General features: G+C 41.3%; 1 protein-coding gene across 1 annotated transcript in view; it reads right to left on the minus strand.

The window, feature by feature from the left end:
* BABAM2 (BRISC and BRCA1 A complex member 2) overlaps positions 1-26,858 on the minus strand; it is a 357,467-nt gene that overhangs the window by 161,296 nt on the left and 169,313 nt on the right. The gene's annotated exons all lie outside the window — the stretch shown is intronic.

Genomic DNA, 26,858 nt, shown 5'->3' on the forward strand with positions numbered 1-26,858 from the left:
ACTTTTCCCAGATCCCCAGTGCAGCAGGGGAGTGAATGTGATAGTAACAAATTAAACAGAAGCATAATTAACAGTCAGTAAACATATTGCTACAAAGTAATTTATATCCTAAAACACAGCAAGGCGTTAAAATATGGGCCCAATAATCTCATCATACCAATCTTTATAGTATGCCCAAGTTATTTAAATAGAAAAAACATCCCTAGTAAATACATCCCCAGGAAGTATAGAGTATGCCACTATATAAAGAAAGGCTTGGGTGGGGGTAGCACATGTCTACTTTAGCAAAGTGATTATATATAATCTACTTGGGAACAACAACACATACCCATCACATATGTCCAATTATGAGACTATTTTAGAGTAAATTCCCCATTAACATAAGAATGATAATTACTGATCAATCCACCAGGGGAAGCCTTGAGGTTAATGGTAAGCTGAATTGGTAAGTACTGAAGACCAAACTCACAACTGAAATTTACAACTAATTCAAGGACAAAGTGGGAACTTTTAACTATGACTATTGCCAAGTACCAAGTTGTCTGCCAGAGTCCTGAATAAAATGCTGAATCAGAGCAACTCTAAAGCAGATTGACTGTAATCTGTACACACCACATTTCAGTAACTCCTAGTAACCTGGCAGTGTTTTCCTGTAAGGAACGGTAAAAGTGGGCCTGTACTTCTGCATCAGTTTACTGGTCCTGGGGACGGGGTGGGGGCTCAGCCAAACAAGAAAGGGGTCCCAGCCCAAGCTTGAACTGTACATGAGCACTGAGGGGCTGAGGCAGAGTCCTTCATCTGTTCAAATCCCACTCCCTTTCTTGAATCTTGGGAAGCTGGTCAACACACACACTGCTCGGCTTAGACGTTTTCAGTATCTTTGTCCAATTTCTACTGTGCGAAGATGTACATGAGTGTCATGTACACACAGGGACCATCAAGTCTCTCCCATCTTTTGAGAAGAAAAGTTAAGAAGCACCAAGAAGCAAGAGGTAGGCAGGAACATGTAGCTGCCACTTGCTGCAGCGTCTCCATGGCTAAGCCTTCCATTGCCTGGGCCGTGGCCCCAGGTTCTACATCAACCTGTTAGTTGCCTAGTGCCCAGTGAACTCATTGAAGTGTCTTGGGCATGCATGGATGAGATGAGGGGCTACATGGAGAAGCACATCGACCAGAGAAAGCTGGAAAACACCAAAAGACAACTCATACTTGTGTCTCATTTCCACTTCACTGAAGACATGTTCAAAGCTGTTCAAAGGGCCAGTCCTTTGCTTCCAAGGTCAGAGGGGGGTTATATAAAATCATTGCAAACTCCAAATCTTCATCAACAAGATCAGGTCAAGATGAGAGTGATGTAACAGAAAGAGAACCACCTCTCTTCCCTGTCTCTGCCTCTCAGAGGCACCACTTCAGGCTCTTACACCAGCAACAGCAGCAGCTCTAACATAAGCAGCAAGCCTCCATAGCTCCGACTGGGTTCAAACACCAAAGACGTAAGAAGGTAGAGAGTGTATGGCTCTTGGTAGCTGTAATCGCAGACCTCTAGGACACAAGTGGTGTGTGAAAACTAGAAGAACCGTAAAATTAAGGGGCCCAGATCTTTCTTTCTGCTGAGCCCCATGGCCTGCTCTATAAAATACAGGTAGAAGAGGAGGAGCACAACCATGCTGAAATCTAGGAAGCGGGCTCAGTGGAGCTAAACTGACAGAGCCACAAACACTGACAAAAGGAAGGGTTTCTGAACAACGACCACCAAAATTTAATTCAAAGCAAGGCATAGCCAAAAATATTTTAACGAGGCTTGTCCTCCAGTTTTCCTGCAATCTCTAATGCTTTGGTCTGAGCAAGCAGTGTACATACCTTGTGCTATGTGTGCTACCACAGCACACATACAAGGAACATGTCTATCACAGCACACATACAAGAAACATGTCTACCACAGCACACATACAAGGAATATGTCTACCACAGCAAGCATACAAGAAACATGTCTATCACAGCACACATACAAGAAACATGTCTACCATAGCACACATACAAGGAATGTGTCCATTACAGCACACATATAAGAAACATGCCTACCACAGCAAACATACAAAAAACGTGTCCATCACAGCACACATATAAGGAATGTGTCTTGAAGAGCCTAGGCTGACTCAAGGAACTGTCATAACTGTGGTGCTTTTATACAAACACGATTTAATTTCAGAAAACAAAGATTATATTTCTACAACAGTCCTTAGCAAGTAACAAATCAGTATATTTTGAGATTCTGCCTTGTTAGAATCTTTAATTTTAAGAATTGTTGAATTGCTTACTTCACTTTCAATTAAGAAAACAAACACCTCATTAAATTCTGGTTTTGGATGAGAACAAAATTTCCAATTGTTTCTGAACTGGTCCTAAAATTAGACCATGGTTCTGCCATTTTGTACCTTTGAATTATATACAAAGAAGCATCCTTGACACTGAAGATGACAGAATCAAAATGTCCTTCAACTCAAATATTCACATGACTTAATTTTATATGTAAAAATAAACAATATTTTAACATTATGTAAATTTGCTTTTGATTTTAGAAAATGGTAAATTTATGTCTACTAAAACCTTTTTTTGAAATATATATCCTTAAGACATTTATCAACAAATGTTTGGTGTTTATCAAACTAATATATTTTATATACCATTGCAAACAGGACTGTGTAAAGAGTTAGCAGGTAAAAAGGCCCTGCCACAGCCACTGCAGAAGCCCATGATTATTTCCTTCTCCCTTCTAAGTTGGATTAGAGCCTCCTCACTTGGGCCTTTCTGCTTGTTACACTGCTTACAGTCTGTGGCTTGTATCATGGGTAGTCTATACTTTTTGGCTAATTTCCATGGTGATTAAATACCATGGTTGTCCTTTGGGATCTCTGTTATCTCACTCAGGGTGATAGTTTCTAGTTCCATCCATTTGCCATTGTGTAAATGAACCACATTTTCTGTATCCATTCTCTATTAGATTCAGTATATCCAGTTTTACACTGAGGTCTTTGATCCACTTAGACTTGAGTTTTGTGCAAGTTGATAAATATGGATCTATTTTTATTCTTCCACATACTGACAGCCAGGTAGACCAGAGGCATTTATTGAAGATGTTTTTCCACTGTATTTTTTGGCTTCTTTGTCACAGATCAAGTGTCTATAGGTGTGTGTGGGTTTACTTCTAGGCCTTCAATTCTATTCTACTGATTTGCCTGTCTGTCTCGGTACCAATATCATACAGTTTTTATCACTATTGCTTTGTAGTGCAGCTTGAGATCAGGGATGGTGGTTTCCCTGTAAGTTCTTTTATTGTTAAGCCTACTTTTGGCTATCTTGGGTTGTTTTTCCACGTGAAGTTGGGAACTGTTGTTTCTATGTTTGTGAAGAATTGTGTTAGAATTTTGATGGGGATTGCACTGAATTTATAGATTGCTTTTGGTAAAATGGCCATTTTCATTATGTTAATCCTACCGATTCATAAGCATGGGAGATCGTTCCATCTTCTGAGGTAGGCGGAAGGTAGGGGCATCCTCTAGAAAGTACCAAAAAACTGAGAGCTGAGAGAGTCTCATAACTCAATGGGTGTGACCTTAGCCAAAATGTTCAACATTGGGCAGAGGAAACTGGAAGAATCCACCTCCAGTAGGATAGGGCCTCAAGTGGAGAGGAATTGGGTTACCAATCCACAGTCAAAATTTCTGTCCAAGAATTGTTACTGTCTAAAAGAACTGCGGGGGCAAAAATGGAGAAGAGACTGAAGGAAAGGCTGTCACATGACCGGCCCAACTTGGTCCATCTCATTGGTGGTGTGTGTAGGGGTAGGGGGTGGCATCAAGGCCTGTCACTGATACTGTTGCTATAATGTGCTTACAGATGGGAGCCTGGCATGGCTGTCCTCTGAGAGGCTCTACCAGTAGCTGACTAGACAAAGGCAGATACTTACCCAACCATTGGACTGAAGTTGGTGAGCCCTATGGGTGAATTAGGGGAAGGACTGAAGAAGCTGAAGGAGAGAGTGACCCTATAGGAAGACCAGCAGTCTCAACTAACCCAGACCCCTGGGAGCTCCCAGAGACTGAACCACCAACCAGGAACATACAGGGGCCGCTCTGATGCCCCTGGCACATATATAGCAGAGGTCTGACCAGTTAAGCCTAACTGTGGGAGAAGGTGTGTTTAATTTTCCAGAGAGGCTTGAAGCCCCAGGGAAGGGGGAAGCCTGGTGGGAGTCAGAGGAAGTTCCTTCTTAGAAGCAAGTGGGAAGAGAAATGGGCTGACGAACTGTGGGAGGGGAGACTGGGAAGAAGAGGGCAAAGACTGGAACATTAGTAAATAAAATAATAAAAAATAAAATAAAGCCCAGCCATAGGGAAATTTATTTTAAAATAGGTTCTTCTGCTCCCATCTTAACACTAACAGTGCTGCCTCAGTCAGCTTTCCCTGTACCCACAAACATGCACACGCATGCAGGCGGGCAAGCGAAGGTGCGCACCGCACCTCCTTACCCTCCTGCTTTGTTTCCCAATGGGATCATATTACACACATTATTCTACCAGATGCTACTACTAGCAGTATATACTACTCCCAGCATGGACATGTCTTTTATTTAACCATTGCCTTAGCAACAGACTCCATGTTGCTTGCAATCCTTAGTCACGTCATAATGCTTTAGTATGTGTGTATGTCTTTAGTGTTGTGCTCTTTCTTAGTAGGCAACTACAACTAAGTTAAAGGTCATGAAGACCTTCTCTTTCAGTAGAATTTAATGGATTTTCTAAATGAACAATTTGTAGAAATGCAAATTTGAGCCAACACATATTTGCAACTCTGTGAACGAGCCTGTGTCTTTCCCTGTGAGTAACTTGGTAACAGTGTTCTCATCCATTCAATCTTTCTAATGGAATATTGGCAGGTTGGTATCTGGAGACAATATCCCTATTTGGATATAGCACTGAATCAGTGTTTACTTGTCTCTTGGCCATTCACATCTCTTCTGTATACCTGGTCAAATCCACTGCTGATTTCTCTTCATAGAACTCAGATTATTTTTGTTGGCTAATAATTCTATTAACAATCTCCTGCAATATGTGTTACGTTTTCTCTCATCCTAGCTTTGGACATTTATTCTGAGGCTCTTCTAACGTCAAAAAGTTGTGTGACTTACACTGTCAACACTTAGATCTGATAGTCTATAGAAAAAACACATGAGACAGTGGTCCAGCTATTTCTAATTTATCTTCTAACTATGGCAATGTTTTATTCCTCTTGGTGAGACACTCAGATTTTCCTTAAATTAGTTTTTGACTCCTAATGGATAGGTAGGTTTAGTTTGGGGTGCTTAAATGAGCCCAAAGAGTTCCAAAAATACAAATCCACACAGGGCTGTTTCCAGTTTCTACAGCTCTAACAGGCTTGTACATGTGTTCCCGCCCATCTGGGAAATTAGAAAAGAGGCCCTTGTACCATGGTTCTTAGAAGCTAGCATTACAGATGATTATTCTAACCACTAATGGCAGCATGTGGAAAACAGGGGATGGTTAGAACCTAGTGGGGGACATTTTAAAATGTACAAGTATACATTTTCAGGGCTTTCTATCTGCGCCATTTGAAACTGCCACAGGCTAAAATAGGAGGAGAAGATGCCAAATCTGCTAAAGCAACAGAATGTTGCCTTCTTCCTCCCCAAAACTGTGTTAGGCACTCACATGTACACGGCGAGGTAACAACAGCTGTGGTGTTCTGCCGAGACCCGACAGTGATTCTGCCTCAGCCTTTGACTGTAACAGAAAGGGGCTCCTGATATCTATGATGAATGTTTCCCACAGACAAATTCTTCAGAGTCTGAACACTTTTGTATCCCTGTTATGGAACATACCACATATATAGCAAATTGGTTGAAAAGATAGAAACTATTAATGCAGGGATGGATGACAAGGAAATTCGTGAAATCAACCACTGCACTGGCTTTGCTAAACTGGAAACTGCTCAAGTTTCAGGCACATTGGATACAACTAAACAGAAAGTACCTTCAACTAGGAAGATCTTCAGTGTTCATCTCTTGAGTATCTTAAACTATAATCACTTATATTTTATTAAAGAAAACTCATATTTGAAAAATGGTGCCAGGCAAGAATACATCTCATATAATAAGTCAACATTTTATTTTAGGTCATGCATGATTATTCTCGATTGAGGCTCTTTGCAAATATCAAAAGACTGTGGAAAATGACAATTAACCCTGGAAATGAAAGTAAACACAAGTATAATTTATCATTATGTGGCTCTCTTTTGATATGCTAATCAGTTTAAGACAGAGGCCATTAAACAAGTCCCTATATGTTGAGAACATTAGTGTCAATATAGGTACAAACTACCAATTAACTAATTGCTGACAGACATTGGCTGAACCAAAATGTTATTAACTATGGGTCACATGGGAGGTCTATTAAAAAAGTATTTCTCAATTTAGAAGAGCTTACAACAAATCTATAAGTTTTACTAGCAAGATCAGTCTGTGGGCATAAGAGGCTATAATAAAGCTGTTAAATCATATGCCAAAAGTCTGGTTTGCCCCATCCGAGTTACACTTGAAGCTTGCTATCCTAGACTTCACACTGACCATGATTCCTAGGTGGACTATATAATGAGGCCCAAATATTATTTATACAAAAACTTTGAGTTTTTGACAAACTACAAAAAGCTAAATATTTCTAAAACAAATTTCAGAGATGTCCAGACAGGTTTGTACATCAGATACTCCAGTATTTACTATAAATTCAGTATCTTAGTTTACAATATGTAGATTTTTTAAAATTAGTTTTTTCCCCAGGTAAGAGAGATTAAGATTCTTTTATAAACAAGTAAATTACAAATGTTGCAGAGAAAGGTTAAAGCAAAGTAAGGGGATGAGGAGGAGAGAAGGGAAGTTAAATGATGGTGGTCACAAGGGTCTTATGGAGAATTAGGGGTGGCCCGTCATTTCTTCAAAAGAGATTGTATGTCAACATAAGGAATCCCGATCAAAACCTGACTTTGGGGTCTAGTGACATCAAGACATGACAGCAAATATGATAAGAATCTGATTTAATATAAGCAGAAGGAATATATTTAAAAGTAGGAAAATAATGCACATAGGCCTTGGTCACTTTGTCCCATAATGCACTAGACATTTCTGAATTTTGGCTCATTTCTCTTAATTCAAATGCTGAAAAATATGCAGTGCCAAACAAAGTCATATAATTAGAATGCCAACAAATCCAAAAGGAAGATCAGAAAGTGAAGTCGACAATAGCTGACTCTCCTGTGTCTGGCTCTTGTTGGCGGTGATTCTCAATCCTGAGCCTTTCCACACTGCAGAATGCTGAAGCACTGGGTTAATAGTTCTGAAGGCTCAGTTATAACTCATCTCTACCATATGCTGAATTTGAGAGGGGGAGCAGAGGGGGGGGCGGGCAGAGGGGGGGCAGAGAGAGGGGAGGCAGAGAGACACAGACAGGCAGGCAGACAGACAGAGGCAAAGAGAGATACCTTATGTAGGTAGTATTTATCAGTCAATTCTGATTAGTTTTGTTAAGGGGAAATGGATACATGCCTAACCCGGATAAATTGAGGCAACCTCCATTTATTTTTCTACATCTTAACTATACCTCTATACCTTTCATCATACCTTTCATCAAAAAAACGCTCTCTCTCTTCTCCCCCCCACTCCCTCCCCCCTCTCTGCATTTTACTTGTACATATGTGTGAGGGTATGTATGTCTGAGTATACATGGAGTCAGAGAAGGTTCAGAAGTACTACTCCATTATCTTCCCCCTTATTACATTGAGGCAAGGTCTCTCACTAACCTGTGGCTTAGATGGTTAGTCCCCAAAAAGACTTAGGGACTCCCCTCTCTTCCCTATAATTCACCTGCACCCTAGGCTGGTGTTACACAACCATACACAGACCCTGATATAAAGGACTAACAGGGATTTGAACTCAGGTCCTTTTATTGCTCAGCAAGCATGTTTGTCTGCTGATCTATCTCCATAAATCATTTGTCTTTTCTTAGCTGGTATGCTTTTAATATCGTTAATTCTACCAAGCTGTGGTTCTATTTGCTTTATTAACATTGTTTTCAACTGTATTTTGATCTATAGCCTCCCTGGGTAGCTTGCATCATGCTGCTTTATAATCCGCCATGGGAGGGGGTTTTGTATTCCAAAGAACATGAATTTCTTGAGGGCCGAGTAGAAGCCTGTGTTAATGAATGTTCATCACTAAACAGAGCATCTGATGGGAACAGCGTAGGAGATAAAAGATTTGCTTTAGTTATAGATTCTGAGATTTCAGACTACAGTTATACGGTTTCATGTTTCTGAGCCTGTAATGTTTATCATAAGTGAGAGGCTGTTCACTTCATGATGCAGAAGGGAAGGAGAGACAGACACAGGCATAAGAGGCCACATTTAACCTTCAAAGACACATTCCAAGTAATCTACTTTCTCCTGCTGGGCTACATGTCCTAAAGTTTCCAGAAGCTACCAAAGTAGATATGCAAGCATTCACTATATGATGCCTCTGGGGGTAACTTCATATACAAACTGTAACAAGGTTTATGTCTTCCATCATGTCTTTTCTACTAATAATTTACTTAGTGTCATTAATCAATTGTCATTTTCATTAGTGATTTAACAAGCTTATAAGATAGGTCTTACTATTCTCACTTGGAGATGAAACTGAGGCTCAAAAAAATTAAATAGTGAACATGAATTTTGAACTGAAATTTGTTGATTCAAAACTTGGACTGAGAAAAGGTGTCACAGCCCCATCCAACTACTGTGCACAAAGAAGATTCAGTATCAAGGCTCAAAGAAGGACATAATGGACCTGGACAGGCATGTGAAAGAAAGGTAACAAAGAGTCACTCACTGTGTATCTTGTTCCCACTTAGTGTCTAAACTCTGTATGCTCAAATAAATAAATTAATTAATTAATCAGAAGCACCCGAATCTCTTTTCCTCGATACCCAGACTAGGTAGCCCTTCCTGGAACAGGCATTCAGTGGGTATTGAAACCAGAGAGAAATATGCCTGCATCGTGTGTTTACTGCTTCATTTTGGAAACTAGAGAATAAGAAATTAAGTCATGACAATATAAGTACCAAAGGCTACAGAAGCCACACTGTCAAATAAAATGCATCCATTTAATGTTTGCACAGAAGAGAATGGATTCTCCAAGGACAGCAGTAAGGATCACCAAGTTTTAACACCAGCACATGGGTCTTCCTTCACTAAGACACAGCTAGGCACATTCTGCTCAGTGAAAATGCAAAGTGCTGCCTATCAGGTCTGAGTGATAAGCAAAGCTCCGGTGACAGCCAGCTCTTGGAGCATGCCCTGTGGCTGCCTGCCTGTGCCGCCAATGTACAGACTAAGCTCATTACTCCCAGAAGTCAAGACCCAGTATGGGCTCAAGCTCTACAAATGGTGAAGCTTGACTCTTGTGCTGAACAAAGGCCTCTGCACAGCTCTCCTTCGTGCAGGCATCTGCTTGTGAAGTTGGACTTTCCCTCAGAATGTTGGCTAGAGCTGCTGTTTAGATGCTAAACCAAAACACATGTTCAAAAGTTATTCAAATAAACTTTTGGGCAGGGGCATCCTGGCTCTTTTAAAATAATGATGATAATGATTTTCTTGGTCAATTACTGTCCCCTCAGTAATTATGGTGACCCCTGGTGCCACCCACTGTCTATGGGCAGTCCAGATGTGTGCTGACAGCCTTGCACCCCTTGTTTGAGAGTCCGGGTGAGAGCGGTCTTTGCCACAGCTCGGGCTCTCACTGGCAGCAGAAGGTGTTTCTTGCTTCTGCCAACTTTTCTACTCATCAAAGCTTGCTGAGGACGAATGTGGAACACAGGCTTCCCTTAGTCTCCAGTAACTAACTCTACTCTTAATAAGTCTGACCAGAACCTCTGCACTTGTTTAAGGCATCGATTTCTGAAACTGTTGAACAAGTTACCAACACCGACCTGCATTCTGGGACATCTCTGAATTGTGGTTTGATGTGGATATACCAACACAATCCTTGAACCTGAGGTCCATCTAAGAACTGAATAAAACAAGCGAACGTGATAGCAAATCTTTATTTAGACCTGAACAGAACAGATGTGGATGCATCATCTTGCTGCTAAAACTTAAAGAAAGGAAGCTTTTTGCTTTTTCTTTTCTAAAATCCTTTATCCAGTGTTCTGTGACAGACAGACATGGCTTAAGAGTAAGTTCATGTAGCAGTTACTGTGGTGGACTTGTCTTACCCCTCCCTTCTCTTGACAGACGCCACTCTCCTAGATGTCACTCCCAAGCCCAGTCCTTCTCCTGCCCCATAGCTCACTGTCTTCTTAAGCTTTGGGAACATCTGGAAGATCTAAGGCAAGGCTGATTCTTTCTTCAAGGTTTGTAACAGAGCATAGACCAGCCACTGTGAAGGGGAAGGCGGCAGCGGCAGCAGCCATGCTTCCCACACGTGAACAAGACCAGGCTGCAATGAAGAAGGATGCCAGCTCACTCCAAGAAACGGAGGAGAGTCCGGTCTTGGCAGCATTCGTTCCTTTATTTCCTTGGCTCCACCCAGCCATGACCCTTCTCTTGCTGTGGTTTGCCTATTCAGTCTGCTCCTGGCTTTAGAAGTTAATAAATTGCCCTAGATGCCCAAGTTATTTTGAAGTGGTTTTCTTTGCATATAATCCACAATAAAAAAATTATTAAACTGACTAATATAGATGATTGCATGGCAAATTTACAAGAGTCCTAAAAAGAAAAAAAATCTTATCTCTGGGCCACTGGGATATTTATTACATGTTATGTAATACTGGGCCCTTAATCAGAGCCTCAGAGGCTCTGATGGGCAGATATGCTATGTGATCCATACACATCAGAAGAGCCTTTCGATGCTCTCTTGCAGCAGGGGCCGGCTGTCTCTGGATTTGCTGCCTCCCGTCTTGGTGCACCCAAACCCATTCTGGGTCTCAGAAAGCCTTTGTGCTCTGTGTTCCTCATCAGAAAAAGAATGAAATAGTATGAAGTATCCATGCTAAGTAGAATGTTCAAAGCAATATGCTTTTGAATACATGAAATGTTTTACACGTCTGTCCGGCAACTTGAGAACTGCCCAAATATGGTGAACTTTTAGCTATAGGGAAAACAAAAAATCTGCAAAGAGATTACATGTTTTTGTTTTTTTTCCATATGACATGCCAATGTGGGCGTTAGAGAAGCAGCAAGCTTGCACAGTTCTCACCAATGAATGCGAAAGCCAAGTACAGAGCCCTTCAGAGAGCACGCCTCAACACAGGGGCTTCGATTCTCTGTTATAACTTCCTCTACCAGACCGTTCTTCCCGAGATAAAAACCATATCCTCTCCTCTCCTCTCCCCTTCCCCTCCACTACCCTCCCCTTCTCTCCTCTCTTCTCCTCATTGCTTTAAGTTCTGGTGTTTAGTGTTTGTTCTCATACAATTCTGGGCATGAAGACAGAAAGGAAAAGACCCTAGAAGTGAAAATACTCAACTACACCCAGCATGGTAGTTGACTCATAGCTTGGACTGTCTTGGTGACCCCAGCAATTAGGCAATACTTATTTCCAGGTGATTTCAGTGTTAGTGCACCTAGCACTGCGTCTTCATTAACCAGAGACCAACACAAGTGTTTAAAAAAAACAATGGAACCAACTAGAAACTCTCCATTTGTACTGACCGCTGAGTTCTTGATTGACATTGATATTATAGAACATAAAGGAGAGTCTGGACCTCTGGAGAGAAAGAGGAGAAAGAGAATGAGAGGTGTAAGCTACATCTCTTTGGAACTGGCTACAGGAAAAGGCCCTCAGTAGCAATGGTTCTGAGAAGCAGGCAGTGCCATGCTTTTCTCTAGCCTCGTCCCCCCCCCCCCCTTGGTGTAGCTCCTCTTGTCTCCAGTGACCTGGCATTCAGGCTCCACTGAGCCACTAAGCTGTCTTTCTAAGCTAATTCTTCACTACCCCTAACTACAGCAGGTCCCATATCCCACTCTGTCACTCCATCAGCTCTCTAATTGTCTTACCCTTCACCCACCCTAAGTCTTCTGCTGGACTTGGTCTTTGAAGACCTTTTCATCCCCCACCCCACCCCCTCATCCCAAAAGCACCTATCTTCCACACCAGGCCAGCTCTTTTCCGGCTAGGTCCATACTCTTGTCTTGTAAAGTTATTTATATTTGTGCTCCTGACATTTCTCTGGTTTCCTTAAAAACAGTGACTGTTTTGTTCAAGTTTATACTTCCCTGCCTAGTATGGTGTGCTCCACAAAAATAGCCTTGCAGTAGCATCTGATGGCAAATGTCTGAGTGACTACGTATACTTGCCCACAAACAACTAAACCAAAAATGGACTTCATAAGCAGACTCCTCTACTAAACTCCTCTACTGAGTCTACGAAGTTAGCAGAGATGGATATAAATCATTAACTTGGCTTTCTAACATAAATCAATTGGAATATTTGGTCTGAGTTCAGATTATCCCTCAGAATAAGGAGAGACAGGTATATACATGATTGAATACACAAATCTCACAAAGGCAAGGACAATAGCTTTTTGCTATTTTTAATCATAACCGTCTTCCCGAAGCTAAGAAACTTCTAAACAACGTAGTGTGTGGTTTCCTATGGCTTTGCTCATCTATGACTTGACCTGCTGTCTGACACAGTGTCCAATAATGAAGGCCCCACCCCAGAAATGGCAGCACTCTATTCTCTCCTCTCTCTCTCTCAAAAGAATGATATGACATATGACGTGAGAAAAGTAGTTCTTCTCTTTCCATAAGAGTCCTTACAAAGCCAGGACAATATGGTAAGTGGTCAAAGGCCAATGAGAAAGGGTTGAGGAACTCAGTCTGTGAATTCACAGTCAACTCCTTAGGCTCTTCTCTGTCCGACCTTCACTTTTTTATGCCATTTTTTTCTTTTACCTTTGAGAGAGATAAAGCAAACAAAAGAGTAATGTGTATCCCAAGAAAACCTTCCAAAGTGGTTGAAGACAAAACAAACAAAGAGCAGAGTTCTGGCTCTCCCAGCCCCAGCAGAGACCGTTCTGCCTCTTCCAAATCTCAGGCTTTCAATTCAAAACACCTAGAGACAGCGGAGCAGGGAAGCTCAGAAGCAAGAAATGGGGGTACAGGATAGCTTTTGTGACCAGCACAGGTAGTGAAATCTATATGAATGGACGGCAAAGGGTAGAACCATTGCTATTCAGCTAGGACATTTGATGCATTAAAATTTCAGAAGCACTGGCTAAGACAACTGGCCACTAAACAAAAGAAAACAGAGGCAAACACAATGAACAGGGAACTGAAGAGCAATAGGGTGAACTGTTGCCCTATGACTTACTAGAAAAAAGCAGGCGTGAGCTCTCACTGGGCTAGGAGACTGCATAAAATTTAGACTATGTAAAGTTTAAGATTTGTAAATAAGTATATAGATAACTAAAGGAAACCTAATAAATCAGACTTTATGAAAAAATTCAGGATTAAAAAAGTAAAAAAAGGCAAACTGAGGTGAGAGAAAATATATGATACACATACATCTCGTGTGTGTGTGTGTGTGTGTGTGTGTGTGTGTGTGTGTGTGTGTGTGTGTGTGTATGTCTTAACTGGCTGGCTTTGAACTCACTATGTAGACCAGGCTGTTACTGAACTCACAGAGATCTGCTTGCTTCCCTCTCCCCAGGGCTGGGAATAAAGTTATACACCACCACATCATATTTTATTGCAAATTAATATCTAAAATACATATAACCTCTGAAACTCAACAAGACAATAAACAATTTGATTTTAAAATGTGCAGAGAATCTGAGCAGACATTTACCCAAATAGGATACACATATGGCCAATGAACACATGAAAAGTTGTTGTTACTAACACAAACCACAGTGGGTGCCATCTAACACCCATGAGGACGACTACTGTATTTTAAAGCAAAGGCCCAGAAAACACCAAATATTGGTGATGCTGTGGAGAGACCGGAAACCTTATTTGCTGTTGATGGGAGTGCAACAACAAACCCAGATAATATGAAAGCAAGAATGTCTTAGAAGTGTGCACCCTGTACTCTACGGAGAAGCGGAGTCTGGGCCTCCCCAGTTTACTCAGAGCAGCAGGATAACCAAACATACAGGCTTCCTGGACCTGGCCCCCAGTTCACCTCGAGCTATTATTATTCTGTTTTATATTAAAAAGAAAAAACGTGTACACCCACAGATTCACAGAGACACCGAGATAAAGATGGATTATGCTATGTACAGAGCAAGTGAGTCACAGGCAGAAACCCAAATCCAGCGCTGCCGACTCCTGCTACAGTGCTTTTCTTTTCCATGATTCTTCTAGTCCAAATTTGCTTTGGAAATGCTTTGTCACGTACTGAGGCCTGTGTGAATCAAAAAGGAAATGCAAGGTCCAAAAGAGGAAGAACAGAGCAAACGTGTCTGCAGTGAATTATAGAGAGTAGAAATATTCATATGAGGAAAGACATATATTAATAGCTTTGTAAATGAACCACTATAAATGTTGGACTTAGCATAGATCTTGAGTAGGTGGACTTGCTAGAACTTGGCTAATTATAGAAATGCTGATGCCAGACTTAGAAGTTGAAATTGAGTTAGGAGTTCTCATTGGCCTGGATACTAAAGAATGTCCCTCTCGCTTCGAAGCTAACAGTGGTTTGAGGTAGATCAATTGATGAACATTTGCAGCTTTGTGCGTATAAAGTAATTCTGAAGGGAAATTGTGACATTTCACGATTCATAACCAATGATAAAAGTAGCAAAGCATTCTTTCAAGTCAGAATTATCCAGGGAAGTTATTAACAGCTTAACGTTTCCAATTCACCCCAGAGTGTGAATTCAAGTTTCTGAGGGAACAAAAGGTTTTCTAAGTAGGTATCAAAGAACACAATTAGGCCAGCAAAAAAGGGGAAGCCCTTAAGTTGGGTTTCTTGACTCTGTTATTTAATCACAAATAGATAATAATAGAAGAAAACATGCATAGCAATCCAGCTTCCAAAGGCTACTAAGAAATGGAACTTGTTAAAATGATAGTAACAGCCACAAACAAGGACAAAAGCAACTTCTCCAGACCTCCAGAGAACATTCCAGGCTTTCTCCACACATGCGTAGCAGGAAGCAAACAAGTGAATGGACACTAGGTACTTCTATCCAGGAAGTGTGTGCTATAAACAGGAGGCAGGGATGCTAGAAAGGGGGTAAAGGAGGGGTTTCAGAGGCATCAATGGGGTGTGATGCAATGCTAGGTGGAGTCAAACAGGGTAGGAGAGCAGAAAGACAGATGCTGAGGGTAAAGGCACGTGGCACAGGCTGAACGAAGCATGCACGGGGAGGCTGAGGGACTGGATATTGGGGAAACTGATAAAAGATGAAGCTGAACAAATTTCAGAACTAGGTCCTAAACAACCTCGATGCATCTTAGTTAAGGAGATGCTTGTTTCAGGGTGATAAGAAAGGAATGGCAGAGTAGATACTGATGAATCCAGTACTTGACTCTAAAGACCCTTAGAAGTGAGAGCGGCGTGATTGGCCTGGGATGAAGAAGAAACATTACAGTGGTGCAGAGCAGCGAGGAGGGCTACGCACAAGGGCTTTCTGGCTGCTTTTGTCAACTTAACACAAATTACAGTCACCTGGGAGGGGAAACCTCAACTGAGCAATTGCCTAGATCAGAATTGCCTATGGGAGTGTCTGTGGGACACTTAAACTCATTAACTCTGTTGGTTAGATAGTTAGTTTTATAGCATCCTGACTGCAGTTTCCCCTCCTTCCTCTGTTCCCAGTTCTTCCTTCCTCTCTTCCTGACCCCAGTTTCCCCTCCTTCCTCTCTTCCCAGTCCCTCCCCCAACCTACTCCTCCTCTTCCTTTTCTCTTCAGAAAAGGGCAGGCCTCCTTCAACCAGCTGCAGTTAAGGCTCCATGAGGCAACCAATAGGAGGAAAGGGTCCGAAAGGCAGAACCAGTCAGAGACAGCCCTGCTTCCACTGCTAGGCTTTTACAAATACATTTACTTTACTATCTTATTTTATATTATTCTATTTTATGTCTGATTGATGTAGGAAGATGCATCCCAAGGTGGTGATTCCTGGAGCCTGAGCAGATGGCCCTGGACTATATAAGAAAGGAAGCTGAGCAAGCCAATAAGAAGCATTCTTGCATAGTCTGTTTCAGTTCCCACTTTCATGTTCCTACTTTGAGTTTCTGCTTTGGCTTCCCTTGATGAAGAGCTGTAAAGTTTCAGATGAAATAAACCCGTTCCAGTTTAAGTTTGATCACAGCAACAGAGGTAAATCAGAATAAAAGGTAACTTGGTACAGCATGTTAAACTTCAAGCACAATGAAGAACATACCCACTCATGGGGGAGGCAGAAGAAGCAACAATGGAAGACAGGTTCCATACCAACAGCTATGTAATTAGGATAAATAATACCTACATGTTTTATTATAGTAACACACTACGACAATGAGAATAATATTTACCATCTTCAGAGGAAAAGAGACACTGTGCCCATGTGCTGAACTGAAATTAGAAGCATCGGTATGTACAAGGTTGTTATACAGATAGATGAGGACAGAACACAAAAGAACTTAGCACAAAATATACAGAAATCACACAAAGGTGAAGTAACTATAGTGAAAACAGAACAGATGCCACGCTTGCCAGCTTTCTACTGCCATGAGAAAACAATGTGAGGTAGTGTCAAAAAAGAAGTCTATTCTGGACCATGGTACCAGAATTTCTAGACTGGGGTCTCTTGAGCCAAGGCAACATACACAGCATTGCCAGGGGCATGTGATGAAAAAGATCTGTTCATCTCATGATGGCGGAGGAGGGGCCGGAGGAAAGGAGAGAGGGGATAGCAGAAGAAAGAGAACTGGGGTCCCAATAAGCCCACCTCTTAAAGGTTCTACTACATTCTGAGAGTACTATGGGTTGGGGGCCAAGCCTTTGCATGTGGGCCATTGAGGGATGCTCAAGATCCAAATTATGGTAGACAGGACCTCAAACAAGTGATGAGCACAACATCAGTCAAGGATACAAAGGATGCGCCACCTGAGAGGAGGCAAAAGGGAAATGTATCCCATGTCTATGGTTTCCTGCCATGGATGCATACATGAAATCCAGCCGTGAGAGAATATCAGACAGACCCTAGCTTGCCGCCACCTCCACACACACACACACACACTTGTTAAATGTTGTGGATGACAAAGAAAACTAAAGTTCTATTACAGACTGAAGAAACACACAGCTGAAGATATCATACAATGTCAAGGTGACTTATTCTGCTACCAAGAACTCATTAGGTGACTTGGTGAAATTTGAGTGAATCTTAACACTGGATGATAGTAATGAACCAACGTTAGCTTCCTGAACTGCACATACATTTACTGGGAGGGGCTCCAATTGTAAGAAGTATGTATCAAAACATAAGGAGGCTGAGACCATCTTGACAGACACTTATTTTTGAAATGGCTAAAGAACAGACATGCTATTCTGTCTATAGTTTATAGTAAATTTGATATAGCTTTAACTCTAAAAAATTAAAAGAAAAATACAAATGCACCAGGAAGAGAGAGAAAAAAAAATCACACATTTTGAGAACAGAAATGCAGGGACAAGCATCGGGGTACCTGTCTGAAGTTTCCACATTCAGCGGGCTGGGGCAGGAAGACAGTCAATGGCCAGCTGTGACATATAACAGGACTCTAAAAGACCAAACCAAGCCAAGCAAAGCACAAGGATACATTTACATGCTTTACAAATGCACGGAATATTTATATTCAACTGCATACTAAGATATACATGATATGGGCTTAATATTTCTCTCAAACATTGCTGTTTTCCTCTAATTGAGAATCTCTTCAAATTTCATAACAGCAATCTCCCAGAGTAAAAGGCTTCTCTGTGATCTCACAGTCAAGATTTCACAGGTAAAATAGCCAAATCTGTGTTATCAATGCTTCTCCTGGGGGTTGCCTCTTAGGTGCATTTCTATCCTGGTGTTATGTATCTTGATGTGACATAATCTACAACAAGCCATCACAATGGATTTATCTATCTATTATTGTATCTATTATCTATATTACTATTATCGCCTGTTTTGTTTAGGCCTAAACATTTCTCAAAGATACCACGCAAAATGCCTGGAGTCACCAACTAGTACCAACAGGGCACCTGGAGACAAACTCCATCCTCCAGCCCCTAGCCCAGGCTTCCCTGGCCATTTTCCAGAGCCTCACTGGGTATGAGACATCATGTTGCTCATTGTGGCAGACAGATCTGAGTGAAATGAGTTCTCAGAGAACAAACGGCTTCAGTCTTTTCTTTCTAGTGCTGTGGTCTTCCCTTTCACCACTTCTCTGGACACTGGGTAACCCAGTCAGCATTTCACTACTGTTCAGTCTTTCACTGGAGAAAAACCCCTGAGGGCAGAAGCTCTACAGATGTGTCTTAGAATTAAAAAGGGGCTTTCTTGATGTACTGGGCTTGGTGATCTATGATCTGTCTGATCAGCTAAATGTAGAAAGAACAACCCACACAGGAGAAGCATGTGCTAAATATAGTTACTTAAAAAATAATTGATATTAGACAAAAAGACAAAGATCATGCTGGGAAATATTAGGATCTTCAGAGCCATGACCCTCAAGTTGTCTCCAAGGAGGGGCTGGAGAAGCAACGCGACTTGGGATGTCCATCTGTGAAGGCGATGATGCTCCCCCACCTACGTGACGATGTCAGACAACAGCAGAGGGAGAAGAATGAAATGACGCTCCACGGAATCAGCAAACCTTCAAGCACATCGTAATACAGAATAGGACACTTTTAGCATCCCTTCTGGAATTCTTACTTGTCCATTAGAAACACTGACTGCAAATCTTACTGAAATTTGAGCAGTATACACATAGTAAGTAAACTTTCACAAAAAAGCAATAGCCTAAAATGAGAGACACGATATAAGAACCATGTAATTACTGCCAAGTTCTTTTAGGGGAAAGAATATCCCCCAAAGGGGAAAAAAAAACTGTAGTCTGTACACAGTATGTGAAAATAAGAACAATTTGATTATTCAAATTAATGTTAGTTATTTATATTAACTTAATTCAGAAAGAATATTAGTGCAGGAAGTTACAGGAAAACAGAGTTGGGTATGCTTCTTGCTGTTAGTACTAGGTCAGAGAGGCCAGTGGCTTTGGTTTACCTCCAATGGTCTCTCACAAAAACACCAACTGACTCTGTCTATTCCTGGAACCGCTCTGACCTCCCTTGCGTTTCATCCTCTCGCACAGAGCTGTGCGCCAGGAACAGTGGTAATATGTGAACCAAGTTCAAAGATCCCAAAGTAGAAGACGCTGCTTTCCTGCATCCTACCTACTGTAACTGAAAACTGGGAATTTACTGGAATTGAGGGCTTACTATGAGTCAGATGGCTGATAGCCTTTCCAACCAAAACATCTGCTGCACAAAGGCACAACTGCTACAATCCATTTCCTCTTGGACCTGGAGGGTGACCAACTTACTTAGCCCTGTTCTTAAAGACACAGGAACTTCAAATGAGAAACAGCATACAGGGGATCTTGATATAACTTTATAAAGACAACTAAGTTTGGTGGAGTACTCAGTGGCTTACTATATCATAAACATGTGTACCAGGAAAGCAGAAACATTGCTTTCTTAGTGTGTGAGGAGGGGCAGCCATCACCAGAAAAGTGTTCACAACCAGAAAAGTACAATATTTGCCGTCTTCTGATAACTACTTACTGGATGTTTCTATGTGTCAGGAACTGTCTAGGAACAAGTGGAGAACAAGTCAGGCAAGAGCCTGCCTCTGGGAGCTAGCCTTCAACTGAGAATCACAAACCATAGACAAGAAACCATAAGCCAGAAGAAACAAGTCACTGTCTTGTTTCTGATGACTTATTTGCAACAACAGCCACTAAGATTTCCCCCCAGCAATTACAAAGTAATGAGACTTTTCCCCAAGACTGTACCTTAATTCAGAGTTTCACAGCTGGTACTGTTTAAAAAGAAAGGAAAAGAGTGAGAGATAGACAACAGGGGTAAGAGAATGGGGTGCTGGGTGGGGTTCTATGGATCCTTTCCCTGAGGGGAAGAAAATCTGGACACTGAACTTCTCAGACAGGTTTGGGGTCCATTAACATAGAACATTCAACCCTGAACACTTAAAATCTTAGCCATCAGTGATAAGGATTGAGTTTCACATCAATGTTTCCATATATTTAATTTATATCCACAGAACACTATACTAATTTATTATAAACAGTAGGAATGTGCACTCATAGTAGATCTTCTTAGAGTGAAACAAGACTAAATGCAAACCATTATATCCCCTAGAATTGAGTAGCTTGCCTATGAGGGCTTTGGTTTGGATCCCAGTCGTGCAGGTCTGCAGGTTCCCCAGTCGTCCGGGGCAGTAGGTGTGCTCCATCAACCCACCCACATCGCTGCTCGCACAGGTAGAGAGAACTGTGCAGAAAGCATTAGAATTATAATAGTCTCAGTGACAAAGAGAAGGGCTTGACTCCATCTTCCATATATACCTACCAGCTCTTGTCAACATACTCAAAGGATGGCAAACCTGACCTGAAAAACAGGTGATCTCTGTCATAGATGCAGAGGCCATGACCCTACTGTTTCATCAGCTTGACTCACATATGAATGCATCCATGCAAATTAGATGCCAGGCAATGTGCTACAGTCAAAGATCTGCGACACTGAGTCAGACCAGGGAGGACCGCAGCTCGGCTGCTTCCCTGCTGTGTCAGCCTTGCTGGGCAGTTATTTCAAACCTGGTACCGTCTATGGTTACCAACACTGCCACTGTTACCCAGCTCCTGCCATACTACCTCACCCACGATCCTTTATGCCAGTGTTTCGTAACCTTCTTAATGCTGTGACCCTCGAGTACAGTTCCACGTACTGTGCTGACCCCAACCATAAAATTATTTTTGTTGCTACTTCATAGCTGTAAGTTTGCCACCGTTATGAATATAAACATCTGTATTTTCAAATAGTCTTAAGCTATTCCTAAGAAAGAGTCATTCAATTCCCAAAGGGGTTGTGACCCGCAGGTTAAGAAACACTCCCTTATGTGGACATTAAACAAATGGTGCCTGGCTGTTACCATAATGTATGTCAGAGCTATTGGGAAAACCTGGCACGTCTGCACAGAACCTGTTCCTTGTCTAGTCTCTCTTGTTTAGGACAAGCAAGGGACAGCATACTGCTGCCTTCTGGGGACCAGCTCTCTCTCCCAGCAAGGTCCACAATACTCCCCTAGACTGAGTTCCATTACGTTCCTCATGAGCCAGGGCCATAAATTAATACCAAACTAAAGTTAGGAAAGGCAGGGGTGGCTCAGTTAAGACCACTTAGGGCTCGTCCAGAGGACCCAGGTTCAGTTCTCAGCACCTACACAGTGGCTCACAATGAGCTGTAACTCCAGTTCCAGAATATGATCTCTTCTGGCCTCTGAGAACACTAGGAACACATGTGGTATACACACATACATGGATGCAAAACACTCACGTATGTAAAATACAAATAAACAATTAAACCAGGCAAAATAAGGACAAGCAATTGAAATACACGAACCAATAAAAATATTAAATTAATACTATAAGTTAGAAATTAGGATTTTAAAATAGTTAAGACATTATAAACCCCAGTTATGTAGCAGAAAGTGTGGTAATGAATAGAAAAAAAAGAAAGAAGTTATAAAAGTGTTGGGACATCACAAACTTAAGTGAATGACTTACTACAATACAAGTATTATCAGACAACACTGTTCAAAGCCAACAGTGGGCAATGAGCTTGTTAAAGAATGTCTTCGGGTTTTTCAAAATAGCTAAGAATGTTCTTGTTTTCTTTCAGTCAGCATCAGAAGGTAAATATAGTTTATTTTCCAGATACAGGTAAGATATTCCCGATGTGTACGGCTAATGACAAATACTGCAGTGAATCTAATGAAAAACTATGCTAAAATAATTTCTCACTGAGAACAAGAAAAATTTATTCTTAGACTGCATGAATAAATACAAGTAAAATAATACAACTTATCACACAGGGGAAAGTTAGGAATCACACCTTAATTTCAATGAATGTACACAGAAGACTAAAGCATCATGCAGTCCTCTGAGAGGCGCACATGGTCTAACCTGGTCATCAGGGTCTCTCCAGCAGACTTTCGGGCTACATGAACATGAAGCCATGGTTCATGGGTGAGTGACATTGTAAAACCAGAATACTCACTCATTAATTTACTCTGAAAAATAAACGGAGTACTAAAATACTCAACATTCATATGGAAAATGCACTTCCTACCATAACAAGCCAGCCCATTATTTTGCAATGGTAAAGAACAATCACAGAAATGGAAAACCCTGAACCCTTAGAATCAGTGCATTGTCTTCTTATGAAGCAGAGAAACCCCTTATGTGGATTCTGACGCAGGTGAGGAGACAGAAACCTGCATCTTAATAAACACCATACACTAATCTCACTCTAGGGATAATCCAATCAGTGGGGACAATGGGATGGGCCAGAGTATATGAAGTCTGATACTGAGTCTGCTCCATCTGTCTCCACATCATAATGTTCAACGTTCACTGGTGAAGCCATCCTTCATTTGTTATAATAAACGACTTACTGTCATGTTCTGGTTCTATTACATCTTTTGCCCTATTCCCTCCCTAGCTAAGAGTTTCTGTGTTAGCTCTTCAGATACATGGACACGTTCAAACAGGTCAGACACTGCTCATCTGGGCTCTATTGCATCTCCCACAGAGAATCTCACGTTTATACCTTAATTCACTTATGTTGTCTGTACCTTCCACAGAGTAATATGACTCCTTTATTTCTTAGTTCTTTGGATAGTTGCATGGATGAATGAGCAATTCATCATTTAAAAGGAGAGAGAATAAAAAGGTACAAACACAGAAAGATTCTATACTTGATCTTAGCCAAAGGCCAAGAGCTAATTAAACAGGAAGAAAAGAAAAAGCAAGTTTTATACAGCATGGTTCTACACAACGAAGTTACAGTCATATGATTGTAGAAGTCAATAAAATCAACTTGAAGAAAGTAGTGTTAGCAAACGATTTCAGCAAATTACAGAATAAAAATCCATTTGAAACTATTATAAGCCTGCATACTATGGGCTACAACTGGAAAATGTAATAGACAAGAGACCATTTATAATACTGACAAAATTCAATAAGTGGGTATTAATTTAAATCAGAAAATTAGAAGCTTACTCAAAGATGAAATAAAGTCTGACAGGAGAATTAAAGAAAGATGGATAAATGGAGAAATGTAATTTGTTCCATGCTGGGGAAGCTAAATATAGTGAAAATGACAACATTCCCCAAATCACTGTGTAGATAATAAAATACTGATTTTACACAAGTTGATATTGGCATTAAAACACATGTTGGAAAAAGGGGAAAGACTACTAAAGAGAAAACATGGAAACTGTAATAGTGGTTTTATACTATGCAATTTAAAAAATGTTTACAGGAAAAATATTCCTACAAAAAGAAATGGTATTCGATAAAACAGAAAGAGTAGAATTCAGAAACAAATAGGAAAGGTTAGACACTTACATCACATATACTTAAACAGTCCTAAGAGAGGGGCCTGGAAAACTGTGCATCCTGACAAAGCAAGGAAACGATTTATTATTGCACTTAGAAATATTAAATTAGAAAGGGACACACATGTGACAGAAAGCCAAGCTGACCTAGGTTACAGGACGCAAACTCTAGTTCAAGGTCCCACAATCCGGGGCACTTTCCATCTAGACCCAGATTTTTACAATGTTTTTTGGGTCTTGCCTGGTTATTTCTGGTCAAGAATGTATTCTACAAATTCCAGTAAACGAATCTGAGTTTTCGTTTCCTGCCCTTGGGTCCTCTGCTGCCAGGCATCACAGTTACCCCACAATTACAGCTCCACCTGGCTCTTTCCATGTTTCTAGCCAATAGCTGTAACCAGGCTCTCTCTGACTAGCTAGTCTCTTGCCAATGTCTAATGCTTCTACCTTCCTGGGTTGGCCACTCCCCTCAGTATCTGCTTATTTCCCAAGGCAGAGTTTTTGCCTGACAAGCCCACAGAAAACAAGAGTACTAATTAAACACAGAAATACATTCCACATTGTTAGGAATACTGTAAATTAGTAAGTTAGGTTAATCTTTCATGAATGCTGCCTGGAAATAATAAATTGTATGTGTGTGTGTGTGTGTGTGCGCGCGCGCGTGTGCACACAAAATATCCCAAATAAATAATTAAAACATGTGCAAGATATTCAAAGCATCACTATCAAAAGTAAGAGAAAGGGAAGAAGGGAGGGAGGAGCTTGGTTAAACACTAAATGTTTTAAGAATGGCTGATGAATCTATGACACACTATGAGTCTAGAAAACAGCTTAGTAGTTAAGAGACTGGCTGCTCTGCTGCAGGACCTGGGTTCAATTCCTAGTACTCACACCGTAGCTCACAACTGTCTGTAATGCCAGTCACAGGGAAACTGATGTCCTCTCTGGCTTTCATGGATGGCAGACACATGTGGTACATAAATTTACAGCGAGGGAAAACATTTATAAACAACTGTGGGTCCCTTTGCTAATTACCATCTACTGCAAAAAAGCAGTTTCTTGGACAAGCACTGAGCAACATTCTGATCTATGGGTACACCCATTTGTCATAGGAGACATTTTAGTCCGTGTTTTCAGCAGAGTGATAGTAGTAGGTTTTCCATTACACCCATGACTTATCTAGTCTCCGGGTCTTGGCACTTTAGCACAGGATGCATTCTATCTCAGGAGTGGCCTTCCACTGAAGGACATAGATCCTGGTAGGGAGGGCAGGCCTGTGTCACTTCTGAATATAATGACATGTATGCAGCTGTCTCAGGCTCTCGGTGCTACAGAGCTGCCATGCTTTCTATGCTTGGTACACCTTACCCTAGGAGGCAAACATAGCTCTTCACTTTAAGTTTCATGGTCACAGTGATTAGAAAAGTAACTAATGCAGAAAGTGCAGAAAATCAGGAGTGAGTCATCCCTGTGACAAACCTGCCTGTGTGCTACACAGGCCTTTGGAATTGGTTTTTTGGAAAGAATATGTTGGAATTTAGAAAGCTCTAAAACACTGTAAGCAAAGCTAAATGGGTACTTCTGGTAGGAATCTGAAAGACCAAAATAGATTTGGGGGTACAGAGCTACCAACTATGCAATGGGAACAAATATTGATTATTCCCCCTTTTTAATTAGATATTCTCTGTATTTACATTTCAAATGTTATCCCCTCCCCCCCAACTCCCACCTCCCATCCCCCTCTCTTGCCTCCATGAAGGTGCTCCCTCTCCCACCTCAGTTTCCTGGCATTCCCCTACACTGAGAAAAGGAGCCTTCACTGGACCAAAGGCCTCTCCTCCCACTGATGCCAGATAATGCTATCCTCTGTTGCATATGCACCAAAGCCATGGGTCTCTCCATGTGTGCTCAATGTTGGTGTTTTAGTCCCTGGAAGTTCTGGAAGGTTTGGTTGGTTGATAATGTTGTTCTTCCCATGGGGTTAAAAACCCTTTTAGCTCCTTCAGCCCTTTCTCTAGCTCCTCCATTGGAGTCCCCATGTTCAGTTCAATGGTTAGCTGCAAGCATCCTCTTCTGTATCAGTATGGCTCTGGCAGAGCCTCTGAGGAGGCATCCATATCAGGCTGCTGCCATTAAGCACTTCTTGGCATCAGCAATAGTGCTTGGGTTTGGTGGCTGCATATGGGGTGGATCCCCTGATGAGGCAGTCTCTGGATGATCTTTTCTTCAATCCCTGCTCCTCTATTTGTCCCTGTATTTCCTCCCATGAGTATTTTGTTCTCCCTTCTAAGAAGGACTGAGGCATCCACATTCTGGCCTTCCTTTGTTTTGAGCTTCATAAGTTCTATGAATTGTTTCTTGGGTACTTTGAGCTTTTGGGGTTAGTATCTACTTATCAGTGAGTGCATACCATGTGTGTTCTTTTGTGACTGGGTTATTTTAACACCATTATTTTGTTTTGACATCCTTCTTATAAATTAGATGTTTCTACATATACAACTATAGTCTTTAGAAACAAAGACAGTTTCACTTTTTCCTTTCCAAGTATATGGCTATTTTTCAAGTTCTTTTTCTTGCCTTGTTACATTGGCTAGCACACCATACATAGAACTGTAGACCTTGAGAGCTCTGGGAAGCTTTCAGCAGGAACGCTCGGCTACACGTGTTTAAACCAGGCACAGACCTTCTTGGTGGGGAAGGTCATCTGCACTGAGCATGCAGTTTTTGGATGAGCACTGAGAAAAGAAGGGGCCACATCTCTAGCTAGCAGATCCTGGGAATCTGCCCTGTGGCAAGTGACAGAACAGATATCACATTCAGACCTAGAAGCTGTCAAAGCAGACACCCTTACCTGTCTCTGACCTCGGTGAGCACGTTTCTTAATTAGTAGGAAATCCTTAACCACAGACGGTATGTTTGTGCCCACAGTTTGCTAGAGGTTTTGAATTATGAAGGAGTACCAAACTTTAACCAGTGTTTTCTCGTTTCCATTGAGATGATATTTTTTCTTCTACTATCTTACTGTAGCTACTTAAGTCTGTCGTTTTTTGAGTGTTACACAGAACTAATATTCCTGGAGCAAAGTTTGTCTAAGAATGACGTGGTTTTATCTCACTTATGGCTAATATTCTGTTATAGGTTTCATATCTATGTTC

This window comes from Micromys minutus (assembly GCF_963924665.1).
Source record: "Micromys minutus genome assembly, chromosome: 1".
NCBI classification, from domain to species: domain Eukaryota; kingdom Metazoa; phylum Chordata; class Mammalia; order Rodentia; family Muridae; genus Micromys; species Micromys minutus.